This window comes from Muntiacus reevesi, chromosome 6 (assembly GCF_963930625.1).
Source record: "Muntiacus reevesi chromosome 6, mMunRee1.1, whole genome shotgun sequence".
NCBI classification, from domain to species: domain Eukaryota; kingdom Metazoa; phylum Chordata; class Mammalia; order Artiodactyla; family Cervidae; genus Muntiacus; species Muntiacus reevesi.
Genome location: NC_089254.1, coordinates 23,496,702 through 23,509,317, shown reverse-complemented (window position 1 = coordinate 23,509,317; position 12,616 = coordinate 23,496,702). Strand labels below are relative to the sequence as shown.

Sequence of the window (12,616 nt, the reverse complement as noted above, 5' to 3'; positions counted from 1 at the left end):
ACCAGAATGTTTTTAGCACTCATGCTAGGTGCTTCATAATATTATTTTCTGTAGGTGTTTTATAATGTTATTTCTTTTTCTTTTCTTGGTCATGCTGTTAATGTAGATATTATTGCTCCCAGTTTTGTAGATGGGAAAACTGAAACTTGGTGAGACTAAGCACTTTCCTCCAGGTCACATAGTAAGAATGAGATCCACAAGCAAATCCCAGTTCTCCCTTCAGCTTAGGCCTGACTCTATTCTGGGACATGGTCATTTGGTACCTCTGAGTCAAGTACCTACTCACATTGACCACTAAAGTGGATACTGAATTCATTATCTCTCTTTGGTGGATACAGACTCCCTGGTGGCGCAGACATCAAGAGTCTGCCTGCAGTGGGGACTTGGGTTTGATCCCTGTGTTGGGAAGAACCCCTGAAGAAAGGAATGCCATCCACTCCAGTATTCCTGCCTGGACAATTCCATGGACAGAGGAGCGTGGAGGGCTGCAGTACATGGGGTCACAAAGAGTCAGACATGACTGAGCAACTAAAAAAAAAAAAATTGGTGGGTACAGCAAATGATTTATAAAATCCAGCCTGTCCAATTCAGGTTCTGTTGGGTTAAAATTTTATCTTTTGCTGGCCTGATGAAAGATGACCACCCAATTGAGACTAAAGATGTCCCTTAGTTCTGTGCTAAGCACACAGTAATATTCTAAGAGTGTGGGAAAAGCAGATAATATTGAAATGGTAGATTTCTAGACCTGACTAGAGAAAGAGTAAGCATTAAAATGCAAAATCAGAGTAACAGTTTCAGATTTGGGGACTGTTTCTTTCATTTTTTTAATTTTAGTAAGATAAACACCCATCACCAAGCCATACAGTTTTTCCTCTTCTAGGATGGAACTGTGGTATGAGTACTTAGTATTTTGTAAGTTGTCTTTCCTGTGCTGCTTTTTTTTTTGACTTAATACCAATTATTACTGGAGTTATATTCTGATGTAACTTTGGTGTTTATCCTATAAAACATTTCTAGGATAAATGTCATAACTAGCAAGAGTATTTTTTACTCCTAGATTGACTTGTCACTGAAACAGCATGTATATTTTGGTCCTTCTTAATTCTTGTTCACGTTCATCTTTTCAGTTTGGAAATTTTGGTGTAACTAACTTCAGGCAAGCTTTGATACTGAAATCTTCAAACTGTGATTTATAGCAAGTCTCAGAATCTGACTTATTTTATGTTATTAGAGAAGGTTTATTTTTTAAACTTAATTTCTTTTACTGTCAGTGTATTTATGTGGATTTCCATTTATAGTGAACTGTTCAATAATAGGAAACATATATAAGTAGTACTCTGACATTTCTTTTACAGTCTTTGACAGCATAGCATTGAAAAATGTATAGTGACTCACAAATTTACTTTTATTTAAAACAAAGCATTTTTAATACTCCTTCTGAGGTAGAGAATTAGATTTGGTCATTGTTCTTTAATTTTAACTCTCTTAGGCTTCTATTGTGTGTGAAATTTAAAATATAAACTTTTCTAGGGATTAGTGTGGTTGCTAGGTAGATTGACTGATAGGTTTATAAACAGCCATTTAAAGAGGTACTGAACTTTTGTCACACAAGCTGCTTGAGCCCGCCCACTCTGCTCTGCCTGCTCAGACCCACCCAAACTATTAAAGTGATTACAGCAGTAATGCTGTCTAGATTTGCATATACCAGGCAAATAGCCCCAAACCCACACTTGACTGAATAGACTGGCCATATCATGGCAAAAGTTTCAATATGTTAAAATTTTCTAGGATGGAAAGCCCCTAAGGGATTTCTAACTGAAAGATTGCATTTATTTTCTACCATCATCCTTGATCACATCTTTTAATATTTTTTAATTTTATGGCTGGCGTGTTTTAAAAATAATTGTGTTTTGTTCTCTCCTGATTATGATTATAGAAACCCAAGTAAGCTAGTGCTATAAAGAAGCCTTATGGTGTTTTATCTAAAAGTGGAGAGAATAGGTAAAAAAAATTGATAATCATTTCATGGTTAACTGACTTTAGTTAATATTACCTTAAATAGTAATATTCATATTTTTATGAACATTAATATTAATATCTATAAAAATTCACATCTTTTCCAAGCTGTATAATGTTTTCCACTTGCTAAGCACTGTATTTGAAAGGAAATTGATTTCTTGGAATTACAGTATCTCCTTTTTGTTCAGAAATTTAGACTTTATTATGAAAATTTTTATTTTCAACATCATTGATGCAGGTGATTTATTTCAATGACAAGTATTTATGCACAGTCAAGTTGTAAGTCCCCATATGCCTGCTTTTTTTATGTTTCATACAGGTTTTTGAAGAAATCATACACATTGGCAAGCAGTTGAACTCTTCTGTGCTTACCCATTGAAAGAAGCTAAATATACTTTTAAATTGGCTCTGGGGCTGATAGGGATAAAGTCCAATCACATGTGAATAAAACTGATTCAGTGTTACTGAGATTTAGGAAGACTCATAGTGTCACAAAGTGTACTTTATGTATATGGAGAAACTAATGTTTTTGTTTTTAAGTGATTCTTTATTATTTTCATTTAAAGTAATGACATTTTCAAGTGCATAGTTACTTTCAAATCTTTTCAACCAAATTGCAAAGATGAAAAGGTTTAAATCAGTTTTGTACATCTGTGGTACGTCCTCATCAGGTTTTTCTTGCTAAATAGTCAATGATGACGCCATTGTATTATTAACTATGCTTTTTGGATAATGCAAAATGACAACTAAGATTTACATGGAAACTGTAGTTTTTGATGTGTCTGGCTTTTGACAGTGATATTTCATTTTCCAAATTTTCACATTAATACCATAAATACTTTGTAAATAATACACTTTTTGTTCTTTACTGTCTTGAATAGTACTCTGACTGTATCTTACGTGAATCTGTAAGGACATTGGCGTCAAGATTTAATTAGTAAGAACAAGAAGTCTGCAGTATGATTTAATAGCAGTTTGTTTTCTTTGGAATTTACTGGAAAAAAATGTAAGTTGGAAAGTTAAATATTTGGGTCAATATTAGAGAAAGTAGAGTTTGCTTTTTTGTTTAACTTTGTAGTTTCCTTAATTTGTTATTAGCTCTGGCTAATTCAAGCATAAGCAAGTAAATCTGTCATATTAAAAATCTAAGGTCATGATGAGGTATTAAGTGACCAGATAAATAAGGCTTGATCACAGACAAAAGCCAGGCAGTTATGCTTAACTCTGACGTAGGTAGGAAAAAAAATAACAAAAAATGCAAACATGATATTTGTGTTTTAATAATACAATATATTTTATATACATCCTGATGAGTCACTAGCCTTAGAAAATTGCATTTTCTTTAAATTTATTTCTCTTAATTAAGAAAAAATATATACTTTGAAAAGCATTGCATCATTTACTTGGAAAAAAGTAATATCCTTGTATGTGAAAATGTGCAAGAGATAAGACGTCACATGTCTGCTCTTTATTTTCAGAAGCAAGGTAAGAAACTTCGTTTGATATTCAGTGACTCACTTAAAAATGTGGTTAAGATCTGGTATAAAATGTCTTTAAAAATTCTGCCTGCATACCGTTGTTCTCCAGGTAAAGCAAATACAGTTGACCGGAAAGCTAACTTTGAGAAAACCGTTTGACCTTTCAGCGTGGGTCTCTGGGTTTTCTTTCGCCAGTCTGTATTTACTGTCCCTGTTGTCCACTTGTCCTGGTCATGACTTGTTGACTGCTTCTCCTTGCTTGACTGCCTCCTGCCTTTACTGTTCTAAAAACTTCCTCTAGCAAGGTGTTCAAAGAAACCTCAGGCATCAATGTACAGGTAGAACTGAGATGGGTATTTCATTGCTCAGCAATGGTGATTCTGTTTAAGACTCCGTTAAAATTTTTCATGTGAGACCAAAAATAGCCTCTAAGATTGGTTTTTGATTCAGTGGACTGAACAGGAGAGTAGAAAATGCCTGCCCTCACTTTGAATGGATTAGGGCTTGACATCTTTTGGAAATGACTATTTTGGGGTTTGATTTAGTTGTTTCTTACTTACACTAATATTTTGACTGAAGAGGTAAATATAGTGGATAAATCCTGATGGAAATCATCATGTTAAATGTTTCCAAGAAAATTGAAGACTGACTTCTGGATCTTTTGTCCACTTGCTTACAGAACTAATCTAGTATTCTCTCTTCACCACTGTGTTTGAAATTTTTTTGTAAAATACAAACACCATCCGGAGCACTTATGAGTCCTATTCATGGTTAATTAGCGGAAGCATATGCCTAGGTATTTCTTCCTCTTTATGAATGTGTCAGTGTGTTTGTCATACAGTAAACAGGATTGGTGGCTCAGTGGTAAAGAATCTGCCTGCCAATGCAAGAGATGCAGGTTTGATCCCTGGGTCAGGAAGATTCCCTGGAGAAGGAAGTGACAACCCACTCCAGTATTCTTGCCTGGGAAATCCCATATATAGAGGAGCCTGGCCGGCTACAATCAATGCGGTCACAAAAGAGCTGGACACAACTTAGAGACTGAACAATAATAGCAATAATCCAGGAAACTGTGTATATTAAAGATTTTATGTATTACTGTATTATGAATTTGAATGAAGACTCCAAATTGCACCTGTTTTCTAACCCTTCAAGGAACACCTGATACTTTATATATACCAAGAGTGCTAATACTCAAGAGCAGTTAGAAGAATATTTAGAAGATAAGTATACTACAAATTAGATCTTGGCCAGCTTTGTAAGCTTTGAGGTTCATATATTATGCCTCCTATATAGGACTTTAGTTAGAAAAGACATTGTGTCTGAATACACTTTGTTAAATTGTATGTCTTAACCAAAGGGGGCTAAGCTCTAGTTTGCAAAGCACATTAAATTGGGAGATTGAAAGCTTTGACGATATTCTACTGTACTTACAACTTGATTGAAACTTGAGAGAATTTCAAAAGAGTTGGACAAATGAAGCTGTGATACGTTGAAAAAGTTGGCATTCCAGATGCCATGCGAGGGGACTCCTTTGATGCACCTTCATAGTGGAGGTTTGGAAATGTGTTAATGTTCTTCTCTGCTACTATCTGGAGAAGGCAATGGCACCCCACTCCAGTACTCTTGCCTGGAAAACCCCATGGACGGAGGAGCCTGGTAGGCTGCAGTCCATGGGGTCGCACAGAGTCGGATGCGACTGAGTGACTTCAGTTTCACTTTTCACTTTCATGCATTGGAGAAGGAAATGGCAATGCACTCCAGTGTTCTTGCCTGGAGAATCCCAGAGATGGCGGAGCCTGGTGGGCTGCCGTCTATGGGGTCGCACAGAGTTGGACATGACTGAAGCGACTTAGCAGCAGCAGCAACTGCTACTGTCAACTCCTGGGAGAGCAAAGAGATAAACGGAGGCAGAGGAGGATCCTCTGCTGGAAGGACCTCTATGTCTTTTTTCACGTCTTTCTCTTAGAGTTAATAATATGTAGCTGTAGCATTGAAGGGTTCTGCACAAAATGACAGCTGACCTTCTAAGCTGTTTTCCCTATATTATATCATTATGTGAAGTGAAAGTGAAAGTCGCTCAGTTGTGTCCAACTCTTTGTGACTCTATGGACTGTAGCCCTCCAGGCTCCTCTGTCCTTGGGATTCTTCAGGCAAGAATACTGGAGTGGGTAGCTTTCCCTTCTACAGGGGATCTTCTCGACCCAGGGGTTGAACTCAGGTCTTCTGCATTGCAGGCAAATTCTTTACTGTCTGAGCCACCAGGGAAGTCCTTATATCATTATGGGCTTTGATTAATGCTTACTTGGTTTTGGTATTGACAGTGTTGTCTTCTCTACTACATGTGACCTAGTGACCCAGCTGAGATTTTTACATTACTTTCTAAGTCCCTAAGCATCTGATTTGGGCTTCCCAGGTGACTCAGTGGTAAAGAATCTGCTTGCCACTGCAGGAGACACAAGAGATGCAGGTTTGATCCCTGGGTCAGGAAGATCCCCTGGAGTAGGAAATGGCAATCCACTTGCCTGGAAAATTTCTTGGACAGAAGACCTTGGTGGGTTGCAAAGAATCAGACCCAGCTGAGCAACTGAGCACACATGCACACAAGAATCTGATTTACGGTCCCGCTGGGGACTATTAACTCTTGCCTAATTAGTATGCACTTGAGAGACAGTGTGACTTTGCTTTCGAAGTTTAAAGCTTTAGATGGTCTCTCCTATTTTGGTATAAGGTGGACAATGTTGTTAAGCAGCTGGCACCCAGAACGTGGTTTTGTTATGAGATTAGGGAGGCATGTAGCCAGGTATTTCATTTCTACCATGATTCACTGACTCTAAGGTGACATTACTTGTAAGAAGCAATGTTACTTTTATACAATTGAGAAAGAAAAGTGTAGGCAAGGTTCTGGTTCTGGGTAAGATGGAGCAAGATCACTCCCCTCTGTTGCTCCTATTGAATGACACTGTAAAACTTGAACAGAATACGTAGAACAGCTATTTCAGGTTTCAAAGTAAATAGTAAAGGTGGGTTAATGAATAAAACCTGAATTTGAAGTGCTGCCTAACTGGCAGTGAATTATGTCACAGTCTTCTGTGTCTTGTTCTGGGTCCAGGGTAGCCCAAAATCCAGAAGTGGCCATTGGAGTTGTCAGAGCTCCAAGAAAAGAGAAGCAGGAAAGGAATTTCCCAGTGTTTGGGGAGTGAAGATATCTCCCCTTTTGTCTTTGTTCTTACTCAACAAGCGTTTCAGTGCCACACGCAGTCATGTGGCAGTAGTAACATCGACAAAGGGGCAAATGGGGGCTCAGAGAAGTCTAAACTTCTGAGGGAAGTGAACATTTCTCTTAGAGTCGCTGTGATTTTTTTTTTTTTAATAGATACATGTTGTGTGTGCATGTGCATTAGCCACTCAGTCGTGTCTGACTCTTTGCAACCCCATGGACGGTAGCCTGTACATGTCATAGATTTATTCAAATCCATAGAACCATGGAATGTACAACAGAAACAGTGAACCATAAATGTAAACTATGAACTTCGGATGATTTTATGTCCGTGTAGGTTCATCAACTGTAACAGATTTGCCATTCTCTGGTGATTAGCTGATAATAGGAGATACTGTGCATGTTTGGGGCAGGGACTATATTAAATGTACTTTTCCCTCAACTTTGCTTCAAAATACTTAAAATATTTTTTAGAAAATAGTATAATTAATCAAACTACATTAAATCAGTAATTACCACTGCTCTATGGATGGCTACAATTAAGAATTTGCCTCCTAAATCATGGAATTTTAGAAATACTAAGTTATGGAAATGCTTCATATATTGCAGTTTTTATCAATTAATTTGAATCATTGTATAGCATTAGAAGTATACAAAGAACTTAAAATGGTAAAGTGAAATTTCTATAGCCCCCTTTCACAAAATAGCGTTTCTATCCCACATATACCTTTATTATGTATTTTTTGCTTTTTATCTTTTTTATTTTTTAAATTATGAAAATAATGATAGCACATTTACAGGAGACATGGGAAATACAGAACAAAGTTACATATAGTTCCACTGTATGTAAGATTGTTTAAGTAGATTAAGATTTTTAGTTGTAGTTTCAATGTCAAACTGTCAGAAATTAATAGAATGAATGTACAGAGAAGTAGAAAAATATAATAGACCTGGAAAGCATTATGAATCAATTCAACATAATTAAGATTTATACAATTTTCACACAATAGTAGGATACAAATTCTATTCAAATTCCCATAGACTATAAACTAGGAGACAGTGGAGCATATCCAGAGACATAAGACCAGGTGCAAAAATTTCATGGTCTAAAGGTATTGAAATCATACAGAATCCATTCTCTTATTACTGTGGAATTATGTTAAAGATCAGTATCAAAAGATATTTGAAAACAACCCACATATTTTAAAGTGCAATGTGACATTTACTAAGCTAGATCTTTGATTTAGCCATTAAAAGTCTCAATAAAAAAAAAAAAAAGTCTCAATAAAGTTAGAAGACTGGAAAAACTCAGAGGGTGATTGCAGAGAAGAAACCATTTAAATGATAAATTAATATCAAAATGAGAAATTAATATCAAACATACTTTAAAAAATTCCGTGTATTTGGAAATTGTCTACTTTTAAATGAGGGATATATCTAAGAAGTCATATCAAGGAAAATTAGAAAATATTTGTAATAGAATAAAAGTAAAAATTAATGCAAACAGAATTTACCAGAATTTGTTGCATGAAGCCGAAGCTGCTTAATTCAACTAAATACAGTGTCAAGTCTTGAATAAGGTATGGAAACAAATGAGGGACCCTAGCATGAAATTCTGTGAGATCTGAACTAAATCTGTATTTTAGTTAATAATACTGTATCCCATGTTAATTCCCTGTTGTTGTTTTTTTCAACAACATAATATGTCTTTATATTCTCAGGATTGAATTGGAAGTTTCAGGCCTCACTCAAATTTTTTTTAATTGTTAAGATGATAAACTTTCTAGACTTTTAGCTGTAATACTAGATACCAAAATACATGGAATTACATCAAAATTTTGAGTGAATATAATTTAGGAATCTAGCATTCTATTCATACTAAGTCAAACAGGTAGAATCAAAATTTCATAAATTTTTAGCTAGGCAAAAATTCATAAGTTTTCTAAAATATATAGTGTACATACTACGTATATATATGTATATATATTTGTGTGTGTATATATATACACAAAATCTTCTGTGTATATATATATATATATTTTGTATGTATATGTACAAAATCTTTTCTACTATGCTTGCTAAAGGCTTGAGAAAGAAGATCAAAAGAAAAAAAAGAGACGGAGAAATTGGATAACATAAACTAAATGAAATGGGAGCACTGAGTATGAAATAGAAAAAGTGAAACAAACTAGATACAAGTAAAGAATCATCATATAGTCCAGTTTTTTTAAACATAGCTGCTCATTAGAAACACATCTGGAGCTTTGGAGGAAAAAACCAATATCTGGGCATTTGTATTTTTCAAAAAATTCCAAGATAATTCTGATATGCTTCTGGATTTTAAAAAGTGATTACAGATTTTTCTATTAAATGATAGTGTTAGTAATACTCTATTATTTTCTTTTGACCAATCATGATACGATTATTGCATTAAGCACAAATCACAATAGTAGAAAACATTTATCAGTTTTCACAATCAATAGCGATACAAAATCTAAAAGATCATTACAATTGTAAGCCATAATGAAAACATGATTAACCTAGCAATATAAAATAATTATATACAATTTAGGGGGTTAAATAGAGTGATGTGGTAAGTGGAGGTGCATCCATGCATATGTTTTCATCTTCCCTGCCAGTCTATGTCTTTTGGTTCTTGCATTTGATCCATTTACATTGAAGGTAATTATCAATATGTATGATCCTATTACCATTTTCTTAATCATTTTGGGTTTATTTTGTGTAGGTCTTTTCCTTCTCTTGTGTTTCCTGCTTAGAGAAGTTCCTTTAGCATTTGTTGTAAAGTTAGTTTGGTGGTGCTGAATTCTCTTAATTTTTGCTTGTCTGTAAAGCTTTTGATTTTTCCATCAAATTTGAACAAGAGTCTTGCTGGGTAAAGTATTCTTGGTTGTAAGTTCTGTTTTATCACCTTAAATATATCATGACATTCCCTTCTGACTTGTAGAGTTTCTGTTGAGAAATTAGCTGATAACTTTATGGGAGTTCCTTGTATGTTATTTGTCCTTTTTCCCTTGTTACTTTAAATATTTTCTTTGTCTTTAATTTTTGTCAGTTTGATTACTGTGTCTCGGTGTGTTTCTCATTGAGTTCATCCTGCCTCGATCTCTCTGTGCTTCCTGGACTTGGTTGACTATTTTCTTTCCCATGTGAGGGAAGTTTTTAGTTATTATCTCTTCAAGTATTTTCTCAGGTCCTTTCTCTCTTCTCCTTCCGGGGCCCCTAAAAATGCAAATGTTGATGTGTTTAATGTTCTAGAGGTCTCTTAGGCGGTCATTTATCTATTCTTCTGCCTCAGTTATAGTGCTACTGATTCTTTCCAGTGTATTGTTCATCTCTGTTTGTTCTTTAGCTCTTCTAGGTCTTTGGTAAACATTTCTTCTCTCTTCTCCATTGTTTTCCTGAGATTCTGCATCATCTTCACTACCATAATTCTGAATTCTTTTTTACTAGAAGGTGCCTATCTCCACTTCATTGGGTTGTTTTTCTGGGGTTTTATCGTGTCCCTTCATCTGGGAGCTAACTTTCTGCTTTTTCATTCTGGTTAACTTTCTGTAATGTGATTTTTGTTCTAACTACTGTGGGATTGTGGTTCTTCTTGCTGCTTCTGTCTGCCTTCTGATGGAGGAGGCTGAGTGTCTTGTGTAAGCTTTCTGTGGGAAAAACTGGGTCTTCCCTGGTGGGCAGGGTTGTGCTTAGTAAAGCTTTAATCCAATTATCTGCTGATGGGTGGCATTGTGCTCCCTCCCTGTTAGTAGGATTAATGATGATCTCCAAGAGGACTTATACCAAGGGGCCTCTTCCAAGACTGCTGCTACCAATGCCTCCGTCCCTGTAGCAGGCTGCTGCTAATCCATGCCTCCATAAGAGGCTCTCTAACACTAGCAGATAGGTCTGTTTCAGTCTCCCATGGGGTCACTACTCCTTTTTTCTGGATCTTGGTTTATGCAAGATTTTGTTTATGCTCTCCAAGAGTGAAGTCTGTTTTCCCCAGTCCTGTGGAAGTGCTGTAATCAAATCCTGGTAGCCTTCAAAGTCAGATTTCCTGGGGATTCCCAAGTCCTCCCTTCCAGGGATCCCCAGGCTGGAAACCCTGACATGAGGCTCAGAACCTTCACAACAGTGGGAGAACTTCTTTGGTATTATTATTTTCCACTTTGTGGGTCACCCACATGGTGGGTATGGGTTTTGATTTTATCATGATTGTGCCCCTCCTAAAGTCTTCTTGCTCTTTCGTCTTTGGTTTTTGATGTGGGTATTTTTTTGTGTGTGGGTTCCAGAGTCCTCTTGTCGATGGCTGTTCAACAGCTAGTTGCAAATTTGGTGTTCTCACAGGAGGAGATGAACACATGTCCTTCTATTCCACCGTCTTAAACCGGAAACCAGAGTTGCTGTGATTTTGAGGGTTGGGGTGAGAGCACTGTTGCTGTTTTTAATTTCTCTTGTTCTTTAGCATTGGACACAGGTGCAGTCATGGAAGAAATGTACAAAATGGGGTAAATAGGACCTCATCTTCCTGGTAGGAGTGCTGAAAAGAAATGGACTGAAGAAATGGAATGTACAGGGAGAGTTTGGGATGAGAGAGGCTATTACTTAAATATATAGAACATGATCTAAGGTCACTTAAACATACAAAGAGTGAGAAAAATTTAAACTCCCGTGGGAAAGGATGATTAATAGATACCCGTGCTGAGATGGCACAGCTGTTAGAATTTTCTGAAAAATGTTTTTAAAGCACTGGGTACATAAATGCTGTAACAGGTAAGGGGAAATGCTCTTGAAAGCTGAAAAGTCTCAATGAAAGCTTAGAAAATATAAAGAAGAACCAAATAGAAACCTTAAAACTGAAAAAAAGAAGGTAACCAAAAAAAAAAAAAAAAACCCCACCTTACTGGATGGTCTAATAACAGAATGGAGATGGCAGAGTATTACTGAAGTTAAAAATAAATCATTGATAGTTTCTCAGTTTGAACTACTGAATGAAAAAAAATTGGGAAAGAAAATTAATAGTGCTTCTCATGTGTGGGAAAGTATCAGGTCATCTAAATCCTGGAAGGAGAGGAAAAAGTGCTGTTTAGAAAAAAACATCTGAAGATATTTTGAATAAAAACTTCCCAAATTTGATAAGAGATATAAAACTGCAGATGCAAGAAGCTCAGGTAATTACAGGATGATAACCCAAAGATTGTCAAAGATTATGCTTCCCTGGTGGCTCAGTGGGTAAAGAGTCTGCCTGCAGTGCGGGAAAGCTGTGTTTGATCCCTGGCTTGGGAAGATCACTGGGGAAGGAAATGGCAACCCACTCCAGTATTCTTGCCTGGAGAATCCCATGGACAGAGGAACCTGGTGGCCTGCAGTCCATGGGGTCACAAAGAGTCGGACGTGACTAAGTGACTAATACTTTTACTTTCACTTTCAACCCAAAGATATCCACACACGGATTCTTTGTAAGCAAAACTGCTGAAAAGTAAGACAGTACTCTTGAAAGTAGCCAGAGAGAAAGGATGCACTGCTAATAGAGGAACAACAATTTGAAAGACTATAAATTTCTCCTGAGAAGACATGGGAACCAGAAGAAAGTAGAACAAGAATTTCAAAGTTCTAAAAACAAATAGTATTAACTCCGTATTTTACATCCAACCAAAAATACGCTTTAGAAATAAAGGTAAAATAAAAAATTTTCATGTTATTGAAAATAAAGATAATTTTGTTTCCAGAAGATGTACTCTGAAAGGATATCTCAACAAAGCCTTTCATACAAAGGAGATGATGCCAGAAGGAATCTTGGAACATCAGGAAGTAAGATAGAACGAAAGAACCGAGGGGTGTCCCTGGAGGCTCAGTGGTAAAGAATCTGCTTGCCAAACAGGAGATGCAGGTT

General features: G+C 36.3%; 1 protein-coding gene across 4 annotated transcripts in view; it reads left to right on the top strand.

Annotated features, from left to right (window-relative positions):
* Positions 1-12,616, top strand: part of CRPPA (CDP-L-ribitol pyrophosphorylase A) — a 380,133-nt gene that overhangs the window by 111,139 nt on the left and 256,378 nt on the right. The gene's annotated exons all lie outside the window — the stretch shown is intronic.